Here is a 20,353-nt window from a genome sequence, read left to right as displayed (position 1 = left end):
TTTGTAGTTAAAAATATCCCAGTAAGAAATCTGCAGGCTCATATTATTTTACTAGTGAATCCTACTGACCATTTACGAGGAATTAACACTAATACTAAGCAATATCTTTCAGAAAATAAAAGTCAGAAATATTTTGCAAACAACTTTTCTTCGGCCATCATTATCCTGACACCAAAATCAGACAAAACACTTCAAGAAAACAATTCCATAGACTAATATCCCCTATAACCATAGATGCAAAAAAATTCTCAACAAAATATTACTAAATCGAATTCAGGAACAAATATAAAGAATAACAATAATACAACCAAGTAGTATTTAACCCAGGAGTGAAACGGTTCCGTATTTGAAAAATCACTAAAGATAATCCACCAAATAAAAATTTTGAAGGAGAAAATTCATATGACTCTATCAGAAAAAAGCATCTGACGTAATTCAACATTCATTTAGGATAAAAATCTCAGCAAACTAAGAATAGAAAGGAACTCTTACAATCTGATAAAAGGCATCTATAAATTTTTTTTTTAAAGAAACTACAACCAAGATCACACTTAATTGTGAAAGACTGTTTCTCCCCTAGATCAGGTACAAGGCAAGAACGTCCATTGTCACGCCTTCTGTTTAACATCAAATTGGAAGTTCTTGGCATTGCAATAAGGCGATAAAATTAAGTAAAATGTATACATATAGAAAAAAATTTTAAATTATCCCTATTCATAGATGATATTATTGTAGGAAATCTCGCAGAATCTACAAAAAAAATCCCACTTAAACTTGAGTTTAGCAAGGTCATAAGACTCACAGTCAGTCAATACAGACACAAAAATTCCCTTGTATTTTTATATACTAATGATGTACAATCAGAAACTAAAGTTTTAAAAATAGAAATTTACAATATCTCTAAAAGTGGAAATGCATTGTTATAAAACAAACAAAACATATTTTGTATCTATATACTAAAAAAGAAGTGCTAATGAAAGAATTCAAGGATGTCAAAAATGAATTTATAGTATGTTCATGGATTGGAAGGCTCAACATAATAAACATCTCCATTCTACCCAAATCGATCTATAGAGTTAATAAAAATGATTTCAGTGAAAATCTCAGGATTTTTTTGTACATGTAAACAAACCTATCCTAAAATGTATATGCAAAGGCAACAGAAGTAAAATAGCAAAACCACTTGTGAAAAAGCAAAAGTTAAGGGAAACACACTATCTCATTTTACAAATTTCTATGTATTTACAGTAATTGGTATAGTATTAGCCTAGAGATAAATACAGATATTTGATTTTCAAAAAAGATGCAAAAGCAATTCAATGCAGAAATGACAGTCTTTTCAACAAATGGTAGTAGAACAATTGGACATTTGTATGCAAAAAAAAGAGAATCTTGATGTTGATATCACAGTTTACATAAAAAGTTAAATCCAAAAAGATCATAAATATAAGTTTAAAGATTAAGTTCTAACACTTTTAGAAGGTAACACAGGAGGGAAATTTCATTATCTGGAGGTGGGCAAAGAATTCTTCAATATGACACCGAAAGCGTAATTTATAAAAGAAAAATTGGATAAATTGGATTTACAAAAATTAAAAGATTTTGCTCTATGAAAATCATTGTTACAAGAATGGGAAGGCAAACTATAGGAGAAGATAAAATATTTGCAATTTACGTATCTGACAAAAGATTGTACCTAGAATATATAAAGAACTCTCAAAACTAAACAATAAGAAAACAAACAATCCAACTAAGGAATATTCAAAAGCCTTGAACAGATATCATAAGTATATATATATGGAAAATAAGTACATAAAAAGTTGTTCAGCATCATTAGTCATTAGAGAAACGGAAATTACGACTATAATGATGTATTACTACTGACCAATTAGAATGGTTAAAATAAATAATACTAATAATACCAAATGCTATCGGGGATATGGAGCAACACAGAATGGTAATACTACTATGCAAAAACAGTTGATGTTTTCTTATAAAATTAAATCGTTATCTATTATATGACCCAGCAATCTCACTTCTGGGTATTCACTCTAGAGATATAAAACTTATGTTCACATAAAAAAACTATAAATAAATAACAGCTTTATTCTTAATAACCAAAAAGTAGAAATGACTTGGGTTCTTTAACAAGCGATTGGCTAAGCAAGCTATAGCACATCCAAACAGTAGAATACTATCCAGCAAAATAGAAAGAACAGACTATTGATATACACAAAAGCATTATGCTGAGTGACAGAGGCCAGTCTCAAAAGGTTACAAACTGTATGATTCCATTTATATGACATTATGGAAAAGGCAAAACTACAGTAGAGAAGATTATCAGTGTTTTCCAGGAGTTAGCAGGCGGTGGGGAAGGTGGAACTTTAAAAGTCATCCTCTAGTTCTTTTTCTTTTATCACTTATTCTACTAAGTTATTTTAAATGTACACAAAACATTTCTATTCTTCTGGGAGCCTAGGATTTGGGAATGCCAAAACAAACTGAAAAATTTATTCAATTTTTATTTTATTTTCAGCCATGTTTTACCTCCTCCAAAGCAGTGAACATAAAGGGCTGAGCTGACTGAATATGGAAGGACCAGAATATAGTAGAAGAGACTCTGGTTGTGATATTTCTTTACTGATGAACAAACAGAAGTTTGGATAGGCTAAAAACTTGCCCAAGGTCACAGAGAGAGCAAGTGGCAAAAGTACATTTGAATCCGAGTTATTTATTTTAATTTCTGTGACTTTTCCATTATAATATTTTAGTGAGATGGGAAGTTTTATCAGGGAAAAAAAGAGTAGTTTTGTTGGGGTGAACAAAGTAGGAGGGCTCACATTATGATTTTTGTGGGCCCTGGGCATTTTTGCCTTTGTCAGCCTCTTTTTCCATAATAATATCAATATTAAACATTACTTTTGATATAACTAAATAATTCAAGTTTTTTCCTACTTTAGTAAAAATTTAATAGATTTTCAGGGTCCCTAAAATTTTAATTTTTAAAAAATTTTTACTTAATGATAATTAAGCTTTTTCTTCAACTCTAAAAGTTCATTTTTTTTTCTCCTGATTTTAAAAGAAAACATTTCTGTGGCTCCCTAAATATATTACGACCCCTAAAAAATGTGCCTACAGTGCCTAATGGATAAATTGTCCATTTATTTATTATCCTAATGGATAAATTCTTTAAATTTCTTAAAAGAAAGGCATGAGAGCAGCATTACAAAAATTGATGATACTTCTGACTCTAGGCATCATAAAGCAGATCTTCAGAGAAAGAGTTAATACAGTTACCACATTGCTAAGCAAATGCATTTGAATCCATGCATCTTTAACTTCTCTTTTCAATAAAACAACTCCAATTCATTCCTTTCATTCACATCCAAATACTATAAATTACCAAGTGATGGTTTAGGATGCTTTTAGTCAATTACATAACTTCGTTTTTCCATTGTTGCAGCTGCTGGACAAACTGAGCTCCTGGAGCTGCTGCAGTCACTAGTGGCTGGGGAGAGAGAAATTGACATGTTCCACTTGCAGACATCTCTTTTCTTTATCAAGAGGCCCTGTATTTCCCCCCTCTATTGGGAAATATTAACAAGAATCACCCTTTGGTTGTACCAGTCAAATATCATATGAATTTATTTAATCTGCAGTTCTTTTCAGTTATTCTCTCTATTGCCCACTTGTGTGCCTTTAATCATGAGTTCTTTATGTCTCAAGGACTCTTTTCCTGCTCCATTTATCAGCCTCCTGGTCAACCTTCAAAACCTAAGCTCTAATGCCACCTATTCTTCATCTGTTTTTCAGATTTCTGCTCTCAGAATTAATATCTTTTTTCCTTCCATTAAAATTCTAGTTATCTCTGCCTCTACTATAAAATATATATCGTAGTTGTGATGTGTTCTTTCCCAAGTCCGAAAAGGGAGTACCTCCCCAATTTTTCTGTCTTCCATTCTGCCTGGAAGGTATTCAAAAGCAATTGTTGAATACTGAGATCAAGTTCAAGTTTCCTTTAGGTTCATCATTGCTATAATCCTTTCCATCGACTCTCCCAGTATCTTGTTTTGAAAGATGTGAGATATGCAAGCATTAGGCATCTGAAGAGCTAATGCATGTTGCCAAGCTCTTCAGACAATCCTCGATTTCTCTGAAATGTTCTACTTCAAAGAACCTGTTAAGGATTCAGAAAGCAGCCATTGAGTTAAGTCCCTATGTATTAGATCAAGTAGTTCATTAGAAACCAACAGTGACACCTAAAAAGCAAGATCCCAAGTTACCTTTGATCACAAAGTCCTCAGTAGCTGTCAGTGAGTTCAGGGAGAAATGCCATATACCTTCCCAACTCTAAGCTCTCAATGGCATTATTTGCACAGACCCTTCTTCCTGCCACCTCATTACTCCAACTTCTTTCAGCAGTATTACTAGAATAACATATAAAACTATAACAGCTACCGTTTCCCAAATGTTTGCTGTATTTCAGGCACTATTTGGTTCTTACAAATATTTTTTCCTTCAAAAATCCCATAAGGTAGGTATTACTATTACCAGTTAGTAATAACCATGTAAATTCTGATTAAACCCAAACTACTCAAGAAGGACTAGATATAATCTGCACAACACTATTGGTTGTCAGACCACATCTCTTTCCTCTAGTCAGTCTGCAGCATCCAAGAGAAGCAGTAGAGATGGCCATGGGCAGGAAGTGGGGGAAGTGGTAGAAGTGGCCTAACTAACCCTGTCTTATGTCACATGTCTCACAGGTGCTTTGTACAAGGTAGATGCCCAAGAAATGTTGGGGCTGCTGCTACTGCTTAATATGTACATCAGCTCTTGAAAATGAAAGGCCAAGGAGAAGTAGTGTTTTTAACTCGACAAGGAGATTGAAATTAGGTAGCAGGAAGAACTCGAAATGAAAAATACATTCAGAAGTTTATGCTTTAAACTCACCATCCATATAGTCCATTACACTCAGAGGAGGCCTTAGATATCTGAGTGTTTCTGCTATTAAGTACTTCCTACTCTTCTTCTCCAATAATATATAGAAGGAAAGAAGAGAAGTACCACTATCTTCACAAATACCCATTTGAAATTATTGGAATATTGGAAAAGGAACAATAAAACAGATTTTTATGATACTCTTTTGATGTTTAGGACCTGCTTCCTTCTGGAATATCTGTATCTGTGAATGAATTAAGGGGATAATGGAGTCATAGTATACTAAGAGGATACAAGAAAAATAGAAATGTGTTCTTTCTGTTTTCAGATTTTAAGAGCTATGGAGCCTCAAGGTAGCCCATAAACTTCAGTGGCAACTGAAGTGTAGGAACAAACGAGCATTTAGATAATACATGGTGGGAGCTTTCTGTGGCTTCTACCGTGTCCTTGGAAGACCTCCTAAGCACGAGCATGGTTTTGTCACACAGCCTGAGAAAGTTCCCTTAACAATGAGAAGCAGTAGAGATGGTAGTGGGAAGGGAGTGGGGGAAGTGGAAGGAGAAGGTGAAGGCCCAGAGTTGGATTATCAAATATTTGAATTGAGATTTAGTGCTGCTTAAGGCAGATTGCCAATTTGGTGGCCTCACATAAGATCACAAATCTCCATTTACTCATCTGTGGAGTTAGCATCTCTAACACTTAAATGCTGATAGCCAACAGTGTTGTGAAGCTTCAGAGGGAAAATATATGAAGCTTACTTTGCAGCCTGTAAAAGAGCTGTTCAATATTTACTTCTTATTTTTGAAATTGAAAATTTTAAAAACTAAGACAATGGTAATAAAATACCTCACAGAAAACAAAAAGAACAAGCTTAACACTCACTTGGGAATTAAACATAAAACAATCCTTTTAAAATGTGTTTTTATTCTGTGTGGACATTGATTTATCATAAATTATTCATTATGTCTTTGAGGCTTGTTTAATCAGACAGAGACAATCAGAAATGTGTAGGTCTAAGTGACTTTAGATACATGCCCATAGGTTCACAGATTATCTTTGTTGTCTGAGACAAAAATTCTGGAATGGGGTGGAAATACTGGACCAGCAGGATTTCTCTTTTCTTTGCTCTTTCTTCCATCTTTTTGCACCCTGGGAGGTCTGTGAATACCATTTTCTCATACTATTCTAGTACTTTTCTGGGCCTCTATATGTTCCTACAGAATTAAGCTTCAGAGGTAGCAGTAAAGAAAAGCTTCTTGCAGCTTTGCAAACGTAGGTAAAAAAACAAACAAACAAAAAAAAACATAGTCTATAAAATTTGGAATTGGAATTAATTTTTCATAGACAAACCATGATCTACTTAAAGCAGACAACTTGGATGGATGGACAGGACAGATTTCCTCAGTGCTGTTTAAGAATTCCCCCATTAGAGGACTTCAGTAAGTACATTCATAAACTGAAAAGAAAAACTGTAGAATAACCAAACTATTTATAGCAATAGAGAGAAGACAGCCCGATTTTTCTAAATTTCTGATTGCAAGGGGAAAAGTTCAGAAAAATAAATGTTCATTATGATACCTAATTTAATCTTCCCATTGGCTAAGGGAACTCTATTTGTTTAAAAGCAATGACAAGTTCAGAGAGAAGGTGCTTACTTGTAAACTTAAAAGTTAAACAAGATGGTAAGCCATTGTCACTCTTTGTTCTTTTAGACGATGTAATAGGGATGTAAATGCAAGACAGGAAAAAATTGATTTCCATTGGAAATAGGAATTTTTCCGGGTGACTATACCATGATTGGCTTCTTCACTTATATTTCTGCTCTGCTTTTTAGGAGGCACTTGGAAATTTTGGCCAAAAATCATCATTTCAAGTTTGTTTCATACTCACAAGGATAAAAATGATGCCTGCTTATTTGACATTCTGAAAAGTGCTTTCAAAGCATTATTACTGCAATGAGTATTTCAGGGTAATTTTTTTCCTGTCTTCACAAACAGCTAATGTGGAATAGTTTCCCTCCTCATACCCTTTTAAATAATACATCAAATTAAGCCTAGCAAGATTCTAACTGGGGAGCACTTTAACTGCGTGGGTGGGTATGGGAGCAATATAACTGAGCTCAATGCTTGGGGAAGGGTTTCCATTTCTCAGCCTTCTGAAATTCCAGAAGCAAGTCAAGCTTTGTATTTTTGCCAAATTGGAAATTATGGGAACACTTCAGGGAGTGATTTGGGTTGCAAAATATGCTGGAGAAACAAGTTCTTTGGTGGTACGGAGTGAGCTACCTCGGGGGAAAAAAATGCAAGGTAAACAGCAGCAGTGACTGGGTCTACTGCAAGTTTAGTCCAGCAAGAAACATACATGTAATGTACACACATATTTTCATATTTCAAACTTATAAATGCATACCGACATTCCATGGTCCCAAGGAGCAGATTCATTCATTGATCCGGAGTTTCGGTTCCCCAAGAAGTTGACCCCATATCTGTGTTGGTCATTATGAGAAGTTAGGACATAATGTATTTACATATACCTGGCAAAAGAGAAACACAGATCTAACTTTTAGTGGCAAGCCACAAGTACAAATCCCTAAACTTTTCGCCTAGTTTAATTTTGGGTGGGATGTCAAATCTGAGGGGCAGGGCATAAAGGCAATCAATCATTGTGTGAGTATTTCGAGCATATTGGCTAGAACCCAAACTCTTAGAGGTCCACAAATATTAATGAAGTTTTGTGTGTGTCAGCACCTATGTTAAAGTATATGATATTTGAAAATCCTCAGCCATTTTTCTTTTCTATTCATTACAGAGGATGCCTACTATGAAAGACTATGAACATTTCTTAGAGAAAAACAAAGTATAAAAGCAATTCTATTAATGCACTGCTCTGAATTTTTATACAACTGACTCTTGAACAACAAGAGTTTTAACTGTGTAGGCCCACTTATATGCATATTTTTTTCTATAAATGCCTGCACTGTTTTTGATCCATAGTTGGGTGTCCACGAATATGGAGGGCTGACTACATGCATTGATCTACACCATTTTATATAGGGGATTTGAGCAACCACAGATTTTAGTATCTGCGTGTGTGTGTTGGGGGTGGGTGTCTCAGAGCCAATCCCTCATGGATACTGAGGGACAACTAAGTTTTAGGGGAGACAAAAGTTATATATAATTTCAACTGGCCATGGGGGTCAGTGCCTCTAACTCCCACAGAGGTCAGCTACATTTTGAGTTATTTGAGGTGCTTTATTCGATTTATTTGACTTATAATGCAGGTTAGAATGAAGTGAAATTGACTAAATATCTTTGTCTTAAAGTGGTGGCAGAAGACTTGGACCATATGATGTCTAACTTCCACTGCTCAAGCCCTACCATCTTTCCCCATAGCAAAGTGGTGGGAAGGAAAGGAATGAATTGATCTGCAGCCAGGGAGAATCTCTTCAAGATTGTGGAAATTAAGAAACATATATCCTTCAGGTTTATGGATATACCTCATACAATTTTCTTCTAGCAAGTGTTGACAATCTGAATGGAACTCGGTAGAACCCCTCTAATTATGCATTTCTTATTCATACCACGGGTTACAAATGACAAACATTTTGATGTGGTAGTTTCGTTTTGTTTTTTCCTGGTCAGAATATAATAATGTTGGCCACTACAAAGCCAGGGGTAGAGTTCTAAGAGCCACCAATAAATTATTCCATGACTCTGCCATATTGGAAAACTAGGCCAGAGGAAGCTATAGAAGGAAGCTCTATCCACTTCAAACTGTTGAGAGGACAGGAAGGTGTCTTCCCAAGTCCAAAAGAGAGCAGTTGAGTAGAGGGTGTTCTCACACACCCCATTTTTCAAGCTTTAGTCATATGGTCTGTAAATATGAACTTGCTGACAAAGTATGTTCTTTGGCAGACATATTTTTCTTTTCATTTATAATTATAGGATTGTTAGCATCTTTCTGTCTTAGAACCTGACTCAGGATATCACTTATCAGCAATTAATAAAAGTTCACCTGGTAGTGGGGTGAAAGAAGAATAGGGGGGAGGAACACCAGTTTGCTGAGACAGGTGATCATTAAATTTCACTAAGGGAGGCACATGCCAGATTTCTCCATTAGAAAAGCAGTGCCTTTTAAAATATTGGTTTATTTATTTATTTATTTAAATTCATAGACTTTATTTTTACAGCAGTTTAATTTCACAGAGAAATTCAGCAGAAGGTACAGGGAGTTCCCAAACACCCTCTGCCTTCTTCCCTCACAACAGTTTTTTCCTATTATTAACATCTTGCATTAGTGTGGTATATTTGATATAGCTTGTGAACCAGTGTTGCTACATTATTTATGTAGTTTATGTCAAAGTTCATTTTGTATTGTACATTGCTGTACTGCTATGAGTTTTGACAAATGCATAATGTCATGTATCCATTAATATAGTATCATACAAAGTAGTTTCACTGACCTAAAAATTTTCTATGAGCTGCTTCTTTATCCTTCTCTCCTTTTTAATCTCTGGCTAACATTTATCTTTTTACTATCTTCATAGTTTTATTTTTCCAGAACGTTATAGTTGGAGTAATACAGTACGCATCCTTTTCAGAATGACTTCTTCCACTTAGCATATACATTTAAGGTTTCTCCATGTGTGGGGTAAGGAGGAGGAGGGCTGGAAGTACATGTCTTTTATCACTGAACAATAGTTCATGTTATGGAGGTACCACAGTTTATCCATTCATTTATGGAAGGACTCCTTCTAAATTTTAGTACTATTTTGTTTGTAGGTTTCTGTATGGTCATGTATGTTTTCGACTTATAAATTTTTTACTCTTTTATGTAACTGTTAAAAAACATGATTGCTAGACTGTGTCTTGACTGTTTACTATGACTATTCCTTTTTGCATTCACCAACAACGAATGAAATTTCTTGTTGATCCAAATCCTTTCCAGAATTGATGTTGTCAGGGTTTTAGATTTTAGCTATTCTATTCTAATAGGTGTGTAGTATTATTATTATTATCTTTATTTGCAATTCTCTGATGACATATGATATTGAGCATCTATTCAAAAGTTTATTTGCCATTTGTGTATCTTCCTCAATGAGGTGTCTATTCAGCTCTTTTATCCATTTTTTAATTAGATTGTTTTCTTATTGTTGAGTTTTAAGAGTCCTTTGTATATTTTGGATGCAAATCTTTTTAGGTGTTTTCCAATAATTTTTTCTAGTATAGCTTGTTTGTTTTCATTTTCTTAACAATGTCTTTTGCAGAGCAGAATTTTTAAATATGGTTTTAATGAATTTAAATTCATTAATTTTTATTTCATGGATTGTCTTTTTGGTGTTATATACAAAAATTTATTACCAAGGTCATCTAGATTTTCTCCTATGTAATTTTCTAGAACGTTTTTAGTTTCGTTCCTGTTTTCCATTTAGGTCTGTAAACTTTTTAGAGAAATGTTTGTAAAAGATGTAAGATATATGTATAAACTTATTTCTTTTTATTTTGGTTTTATTTGTTTTGTTTTGTTTTGTTTTGCCTATGGGCATCCAGTCGTACCAGCACCATTTGTTGAAAAGACTATTGTTTCTTCAACATTGGATTCTTCAAAATTGGAATTGTACTTGCTTTTTTGTCAAAGATTAGTTGACTATATTTGTGTGGCCTATTTCTAGGTTCTCTATTTCATTCCATTGATTTATTTGTCTTTTTTTTTTTTTTTTTTTTTGCCAGCACTACGCTATCTCGATCACTGTATCTTTATAGTAAGTCTTGAAGTAAGATAGTGTTGGCCCTCCAACTTTTTTCTTCTTCCATATTATGTTGGATATTCTGGGTCTTTTGCCTTCTATATAAGCTTATTGATAATTTTTTTTTATATAAATTCAAGATGCAACCTATAGAATCTAAAGATTACTAGTAAAAATGAAGCATGTATTTCTACTTTTACATTTAATGGAATAAGCATCATAGTGATCATTTAAAAACAAAAATAATTTATTTGCCACAAGCTCAAATAACCTTTGGCAGATCGCCTATCTGAGCTATGTTCCTAGGGAAAGATAAGTTTCTCTTTCTTGCTACTCGTAGACCTATTTGTCAGAGTAATTTTCAACTGTCATAAAAAAGAATGTGTAAACTGGTGGGCCCTGTTATGGCTCCTGTATTTTTCTTGAATGATATGGAAAATGGCACAGTCCAAAAGCTACCAACTAGTAGTAAAGACAAGACTTTAGTTTTCCTGCAGTTTAAGCACAAGGGAATTTGAGATACAGCTTTCTCTAAAGTTCAAAGTCTTTGGGGTCTTCTTCATTTGAAATCTTTGACTTTTCAGGTAAAAACTTAGGATTCCATGTAGAATCATAGTAATTTGGGCAGTACTGAAGAATAAACATATTATGTGGAGTGTCTATATTAGGACCAAACATGATTTAAATTTTTGAAAGAGTTAATACATGTAGTGGTTTAAGTCACTCACTGTTTATTCTCTAAAATTTTCCATCAGTTTTTACCTTCTTCTTTACTACTGCACTACCTGTCTAAACTCATAGAACTGCTCCCATTCCTTATTTCAGAAGGTTATCTTCAGGAATCTTATCTTGTTCTAAAAACATTTATTTTGTGATCATCTTTTCATTAACAGGCATGTTCTACATTTATTTAGCTGTTTCTTTTCTTTTATGCCTGTGCAAACAGTATTGTGTTGACTCTGCTAAATTTTGCAGGCAAGAACAGGTGTATTAACTTGATCCCGTACAATGGCATGTTAAAAGCAAAAACTCAACAAGGAGTAGCATAAGAATCATTAATAGGAATGAGTGCAATCAGTGTCTTCAATGGGGGTCCATGGTCATGCTGTAGGCATTTCACCTTGTCACCTGGTGGTATTAGTATTGGACTTTCAATTACAGTTGACTGAAAAGAATTAGCAGATCTTTACACACACACACACACACACACACACACACACACACACACACACACTGCAAAATCTATTGTCCTCCTCATGATCTCAGCAAGGACCATCTTTCATTGCCCATTTTTCTCATTTTCTAAAGAATGTGAGTCTCACCCAGTGGAAGTGTTGTTTTAGAGTGACTCACCTCTTTCACTGACATTACCAGCGTTTCCATATTGTTCCAGCTACAAGATGCAGTTGCCAGAACAATTTAATGCCCTCTTGTTAATTGCCAAGGCTAATAGAGAAACTGCTACAACTCTTCAAATGCTTTTCATTTACATGTTGATTTCTCGCTTCCCACTTGGGAAAGGTGTGTTTGGCTCTCACTGCTTTTGATCTAATGGTTCTGTAGTTTGACCTACTTTCATTTTTCTTACTGCTGACATTTATATTATTTTCTTTATTTAAGGGCAGAAAATAACAGAAAAGGTAATCAGCATGCATTTAGGTCACTGTAAGTGTCCCAGTTACATTTGCATTTTTCTACTTAGAGTCTAATGCTGCCTTTGAATGATTTAAGATATTTGGACAAGGGGGAAAAATAACCCTTCCCTCCAATAAATACAAAGTAAAAACAAAGAGAATACATAATCCACCTGCCTTGATTCAGGACCATGTAAGTAACAACAGCTACAGTCATAGATTTTGTCTGGCTCACAGAAATCATTCCTTAGTACCAAGATCCAGGTAAAGCAGAGAACTCCCCACCCCCACCCCCTGCCCCATTCCCCTGTAACACTAGAGGCTTTGAAAGACTCAGTGGACAGAAGCCTACCTTTTTGATTACTGAGTTGCAAGGCAGAGTGTGATCTCTGTCCCATATAAAAGAAGTGACATCCAACAGAGCAATCCCAGAGGAATCTCTCTCTTTCTGTGGGGAATAGTACAAGAATTATGCTTCAAGGGTCATTTACATATTTCAAGAATCAGAATGAGGTTGATACAGACCTGCAAAATGATAAAGTAGCAATGGGGGCACTGAATATAAGAAGGCAAAATTGTACCACATTATCAGGGTATTTGGGACAGATGTTAGAGACAGACAGGAACCATGGTGATGAATTCAGTAATTAAAAGACTCCAGAGAATGATAAGAGCTCATTTGTGTCACCAGTTAGAGAACCTTACCTCAATTTCTCAGTTGTGAATTTTATTTTACTCTTAAAGGATTCAGAGTGCAGCATTTCCCAAACTGCATTATATTTCATAATAAAGGATAATACCTGTTTCTGTGGTGAAATAAGTTTGAAGAATGCTGGTTTACGGAAAGTTTATTTTTTTTTTTGTTTTTAATTTACAATTTCTATGAGATTTTTTGTAATTTGGAAATGTGTAAAATGTGTGCTGTGATTCTCTAAGAGAGAAAAAAATGTATTAAATATATTCAAAACGAGCTGACCAAGTATTCTCCTTTATGGCATGATAATATTTTGTAATTTTTATTGAAATAACATGTGCATCTGGCTACAAAATCAGATATTACAGATGAAATGGTGATTTGTCTGACTCCCAATTTTGGCCAATATATTTCTGCTCCAACAGGAAACCCCCCTTAACCAAAACTGTTTAAAGATTTTTTAGTAATTACCTAGTTTTTTAAAAATAATACACTTAGAGAATTATTTATTCAGTTATCAATTTTTGAAATAAATTTTTGACCATCTGTATTGATGTATGAGATTTTTAGTTTACTCTCTTTCTACCCTCTTCTTAAAATATATAATTATTTGTAGTCACCTTAATCATAACTTCTGTAACTTTAAATGAATACACACAAAACTGTTTCTTATGTCATCTACTTTTTTGTCTCTTTTATTTACTGAGTCGCAAGGCAGAGATAGCACAGAGAGATTCCATGCGCCCTTCACACAGCTTCTCCCAAGGCTAACATCTTATATGACCATAGTTCATTTATCAAAGAAGAAACTAACATTGCTACAATACTATTAACTAAATGAGAGACTATTTTTCCCTCTGTGTATTCTTTTTCTGTTTCATGATTCAACCCTGGATACATTATATTTAGTTGACTTGTCTCCTGACTCTCCTCCATTCTCTGAGTTTCTAAGTCTCACTTGGCTTTTATAACCTCAAATTTTAAAAGAGTAGTGATTAGATTTTTTCAGTTATATCATTATCACACTGAAGTTACAGATCTGGGATAATATCTCAGAGATACACTTCTCATCGTATCAGGGGTACATGATATCAACTTGACTTTTTGCTGGGGATGTTAACCTTGATCATTTGGATAAGGCGCCATCAGCAAAGTTTCTCCACTATTAATTACTATTCCCCACCCCCCATGTGTTAGTCGCAGAAGAGTCACTAAGTGAAGCCATGCTCAAGGGTAGAAGAATTAAGCTTTAACTTCTACAGCCACAAGTATCAAAAAGTTTGTGGGTTTATGTTAAAATCACCACAAAAAGTCAGTAAATATTTAGAGGGAAGACACTTTGAGACTGCAAATATTTTCCTAAAGATTCTCTCACTAAGTTAAAATTCATCTGTAGTAATTATTATTGTGGTATTTTAGTGGCGGTTTTCTATTTCCCTCATTCCTTCTACATTTATAAATTAAAATTTTTCTGTAAGGAAGATTTGGCCCCTCTCTTCTATTTAGTCAGTTCTATATATATGGATTTATTTATTCAAATATTATTTATATCAGTATGGGATCATAGATATTTATTATTTTTCTTTGTATTATAATCCAATAATATAATTTATTCTTTCACTTAAATCGTTTCAGCTTTAACTATGGGCAGCTCTTTCAGATTAATTCTTTGTCCTTTCATAGTCTTTAGACATGGCCCATCTTTGTTTGTTGTTGTTGTTCATTTGTTTGTTTGTTTGTTTTAGGACTAGATAGTTTAGACTTATTTTTCCTACATCAGCCCTAGAATCAGCCATTTCTCTAAGGTTTCCCTGGTTCCTTGTATTGAAGAAGGGTATTTAGAAACAAATATCTGGATACTAGATATACTCATTGTAAATGGGGTATCACTGCTTGTAGCTCCTTTTCAGTAGACAAGGCTAGAAAATAACGTGTGTACACAAATATCTATATTTATTTCCATACGTGTGTGTGTGCATGCGCCTGTGTGTGTGTGTGTGTGTGTGTGTGTGTGCGCGTGAACATGAGTTCTTGGCAACCACTGATCTGATTTCCATCCCTATAGTTTTGTCTTTTCCAGAATGTAATATAAATTAAATCATACAATATGTAGACTTTTGGGTCTGGCTTCTTTCACTTCATAAAATATATTTATAGTTTATCCATGCTGTTGAGTAAATTAATAGTCTGTTTCTTTCTTATTGCTGAGTAACAGTCTATTGTATGGAAGCACCCCGTTTGTTTACCTATTCTTTATTCATCCCCCCATTGAAGTACATATGGGTCGTTTCCAGTTTTTGGCAATTACAAATACAGATTTTTGTGTGAACATAAAATTATAATTTACTTGAGATTGTGACTGCTGGGTCATATACTAAGTATGTGTTTTTGTAAGAAATGGACAAAATTTTTCAAAATTGCTACATTATTTTGCATTTCCTTTAGTAATGAATGAGAGCTCCTGTTATTTTTTGTTGTCTCTGCTGCTTGGTATTGACAGTGTGTTTTTAATTTTAACTATTCTAAAAGTTGTATTTTATTGTAGTTTTACTTTGTATTTCCCTAAAGAAATAGTCAGTGAAGCTGCCTGGGCATTGAATATTCTTTTTAGAAGATTAATAACTACTTATTCAATTTATTTAATAGATATAGGACTATTCAGGTTATCTCTTTCATCTTAAGTGAGTTTTCATAGTTTGTGTCTTTCAAGGAATTGGTCTGTTTCTCTCACCCATAGAATTTATGGGCAGATATGTGTTCTTAGTAGTTTTGTTATTGTCCTTTTAATCTGGGTTAGATCAGTAGTGAGGTCCCCTCTTTCTTTCCTTGAATTTGTCTTTTGTGTCTTCTCTCTTCTCTTTTCTTGGACAGTCTAGTTAGTTGCTCATTTTAATGATTTTCTCAAGAACCAGCTTTAAATTCCATTGATTTTCTCTATTGTTTTTATGTTTTTAATTTCATTGATTTCTATGATAATCTCTACTTACTACTTCCTTCTGTTGTTTTAGGTTTTTTAATCCATTCTCAGAATTTCTGTCTTTAAAGGGTGTGTTTAGATCAGTCATGTTAAAACATTATTGATATGTTTGAATTAACATTGATCATTATACTAGCAGTTTTCTTTTTGTTCTTTTATTTTTTTCTGCTTTCTCTTGTGTTAATTGAGCATTTTTATGATTCCATTTGATTTCATTTCTTTATTTATTACTTATATATATTTCTACCTCCTTTCTAAATCTAGCTGCACATCCATTTTTATGTTGACAATTCTGACAACACTGTGCTCAAAAATCGTAATTCTGAAACAGTCCCCTATATACTTTGCCCATAGATTGGGCTTAAATTTTATATTTACAATAAAACGGTTGTGTAATAGTATTCAGTGGAGAATAATAAATTGTGCTATAATTATGTTCTCTTCTCAATTAAATACACTATTTAAATAAAATCTCCGCACTAGTCAACAAAAAATGTCTGAAAGTTTTTCCTTTTTTTACATTATTAATTACTCAAAAGCAAATTTTATATTTCAATTATGCCTTTCTCAAGCAATTTTATTCTTTATTTAAAATGTTTTCTACCCCCAAAATTTGAAAATATTTTTCCATAAAGATTTATGCACCCAGATGTTCATAGCATTGTTATTCACAGTGGGCAAGACATGGAAACAACTGAAGTGCCCTTTTATAGATGATTAGATAAAGATGTGATACATATATATGATGAAACATTAATCAACCATAAGAAAAGATGAAATATTGTCATTTTGTGACAACATGGATAGATCTTGAGATTATCAAGCAAAAAAGTCAGACAGAAAAAGTTGAGAACCATATGACTTCAATCATATGGGGTACAAAACTGCAAGCAACAAGCAAACAAGACAAACAAACAGAGACTTATAGACACGGACAACAGTTTAGTGGTTACCAGAGGAGAGGGGAATAGGGGAGGACATAGACAGAGGTAAAGGGGGTTAAATATATCATGACAAAAGGAAATTTAATTTGGGGCGGTGAACACATAATGCAATATACAAATGATGTATTATTTAATCGTACACTTGAAACATACAATTTTATTAACCAATGTCACCACAATAAATTTAGTTAAAAAAAGAAATGAATAGCATCAGAAATGGTAAATATGTGGGTAAACATAAGAGATCATACAAAACTTTTTTATTGATTTTTTTTTTCTTTCTTTGCATGGAGGTGACACATGTATAATATTCACCATATCCTTACCTTTTCTAAGGTTTATATAGCCCTTTTCTATTGGTAGAATTCATTCAGCTATTTCCCCTAAAGCCTGCTCACTTCCCATTGCAATTTGGGCCATGATTGTTTTTCATAGTATGTTATTCTTTCATAAGTATTTAATGTTTTTTTTTCTTTTGTTCTCTGCCCTTACCACATTTTAAATTTATTTTGCTTATTTATTATTCAAGAGTGCTCTGTTCTAAAGTTCAAATTCAGACTGATTTCTTCCTAGGCCTACTGGGGCATTTTTTACTACTTTCCTAGTGTGAAATAACCGTTTCTTGGATTCTATAACTTCCTTCTTCTAGGATTACTTACTGTCTTCTATATCCTCATAGGAAAGTATGCTTTGGGAGGAATAAGGGCAAAATTTTGTATATATTATGTGTCTAAACTGTCTTGATTATGATCTAAAAACAAAACAAAACAAAACTAAAACAAACAAAAGAACTAATGATTTGAATAAGCAGAGATACAAGTTAAAACTCATTTTCCATTAAAAATTAAAAGTCATTGCTCCAATTTTGTCATTAAGTAAGGAAAATTCAGTACAAGAAATTGATGTGTCTAGGTATGGGTTTTATTGAAAGTACCCCATTTGACACTCAGAGCTTTCTTTCCCAAGCTAACATCATGCAGATAGAATTGAGCTTAAGTATATTTTTCTTTCTCTCGCATTTTATGATTGTTTTACATTTTAGGGAATTTTATTAACTTTAATGACATTTTAATTTAGCAACTATATTTTTAATTTTTAAGATCTCTTAGTTTCTAATTGTTCTAGTTTTATAGCACTTTCATCAGTGGAGGTTCCTATCTTTTCATCTCAGTTCTCTTGAATATAATAATAAGAGAGGTATTTATTTTTAGTCGTTCCGATTTGTTGATTTGCTTGTTTGTTTAAGTTCATATCTGCATTCTAAGTCAGGAGTCAGTTTTCTACATTTTTTATGATCTCTTTTTATGATTTCTTTGCACATATACCATTATCAATAGCTGAAAGAGTCTCTCTTGGGTATTTACCTAGACAGGAAATTACTGAGCCACGTTATGCAATTTTCAATTTTGCTAAAAACTCGAGGTTGTCTCACAAAGTGGTTGTACTAATGAACATGTATTCCATCAGAACACATTCTCTCCAAACTTTGATATCATGAAGTTATATTTTTGTCAAGCTAACTGGTGTGAAATACAATCCCATAGTTGTATTAATTCATCACTCTGATTTCTAGTAAAGATGAGTATACTTTCACATGTTTATTTTCCATGTGTTTCTTCCTCTGTGAATTACCATTTCATGGTTGTCCCTTTCTAAATTATTTGTAAATTGTTTCTATATTTTCTGGATACTAATCAGTTTGCTCATCATCTACATTATAAATATCTTGCCGTAATCTTTTAACTTTGATTCCCTTTGCCCTGCAGATGTTTTTAATTTTCACAGTCATATCTATCAGTTTTACCTTCGAGGTTAATGTCTTATGTGTATTGCTTAAGAAATTATTTTCTGTATTTTGGTCATGAAGATATTCTCCAAAATTTAGTTCTCAATAATTTTATTTTTTCAGTTTAAATCTTTATTCCACCAGGAATTGATGTTCATGTGTGAAGTGACTTAGTAATCTGATTTTTTCCCTTCCATATAGAAAGCAACATGTCCTAATTCTGGTTATGAAACACTGCCTGCTTTCTCACTGTTTTGAAATGCTACTTCTATCATCTGAGAATTTTCAAATATCCATTGGGTCTTTGTGGGATCTTGCATATTTCTTGTTAATCTAAATCAACACTAAATGATACTATGTCATGTTTACATTACTTTAATAGTATTGCTTTATCATAAATCTTGAAATCAGACTTTTTAAAAAGATGTCTTTAAAAAAATGACATTAGCTATTCTTGGGGCTCACACACTTATACACTGATTTAGGCATTGTGTTTCAACTTTGACAAAGCAATCCTGTTGAGACTTGAATTTTATTAGAATTTATAGATTAGTTTGGGTTCTTGCCATATATTAAATCTATTTTAAACATCTCTACATAAAATGGCATAGAAATTCTGGATGGTACTAGAGGTTAACCAATCCATAGATACAGTGTGATTAAATTATACATTTAAATTCATTTTAACTGCGATATGTTGAAGAGAAAAAGAGGAGTGGAAACTTTTTTGTGGATCGTGGATTTTTTTTTTTGGTAGTTATTTTAACAATCTGGCTAAATTGAACATGTTCCCATCATCCTATGGTCTCACTGTGAGCTGTAAACAAAGAGTCAGAATAACTGTATAATAAATATTTAGAAGAAAATGATTAAACAGTGTATGCTTACTGAATAACAACTTGTTCTCAGCACTGAGCCCAAGTCTACAATACACAGAAAGTTGGTTTTAGAATAGCTAGCTGATACTACTATGAAAAAAGTTAATCTTCTAAATAGATTAAATACAATTTTACAGTTTTTTATTTGTTTGTTTATGTGCTGGGGATATAAAGTTAAAGTATTGTGTTTAAAAAGTATTTGAATATTTTTTCTCCACTTGTGTGGTTGTACTATTTATAGGAAATATAGTTACTTTTTTTTTCTGTTAGTACTCTATTTTGTTTCCTTTTCTCTTATCCTCCTTTATTTTGTGTTTTCATGTTTGTTTATTTGTTTTGGCTTGAGTATATAAAACATTGACATGATTTCAAAACTTAATACTCTACCAAAATTATATTCTGGAAAAGTCACCCCATATTTCTTTAACTTCATTCTTACCTACCCCTTCTAACAATCACATTAATTTCTACTTACCTCTGCTTCTTTTTGTAAAAATAAGTATATAAATGTATGTTTGTTCATTTATTTTTTAACAGAAGAGGGAACATACTACATAGCTTGTTTGCTCTTCAACTTTGTCACTAATATATTCAAGAAATTACTTCATATCGGTTCAGAGAGATCTTCATTATTTTTATTGCTTGATATTACTCCATGTTGTATACAAAGCATAGCTTATTCAACTAATCTTCAATGATAGGTGTTTAATTAATTTGCAATTATAAACAACACCATACTATATAATCTTGTGC

Source organism: Rousettus aegyptiacus, unplaced genomic scaffold (genome assembly GCF_014176215.1).
Source record: "Rousettus aegyptiacus isolate mRouAeg1 unplaced genomic scaffold, mRouAeg1.p scaffold_m13_p_3, whole genome shotgun sequence".
NCBI classification, from domain to species: domain Eukaryota; kingdom Metazoa; phylum Chordata; class Mammalia; order Chiroptera; family Pteropodidae; genus Rousettus; species Rousettus aegyptiacus.
The sequence above is the reverse complement of the archived record's forward strand: the minus strand, read 5'-3'. Positions refer to the sequence as shown.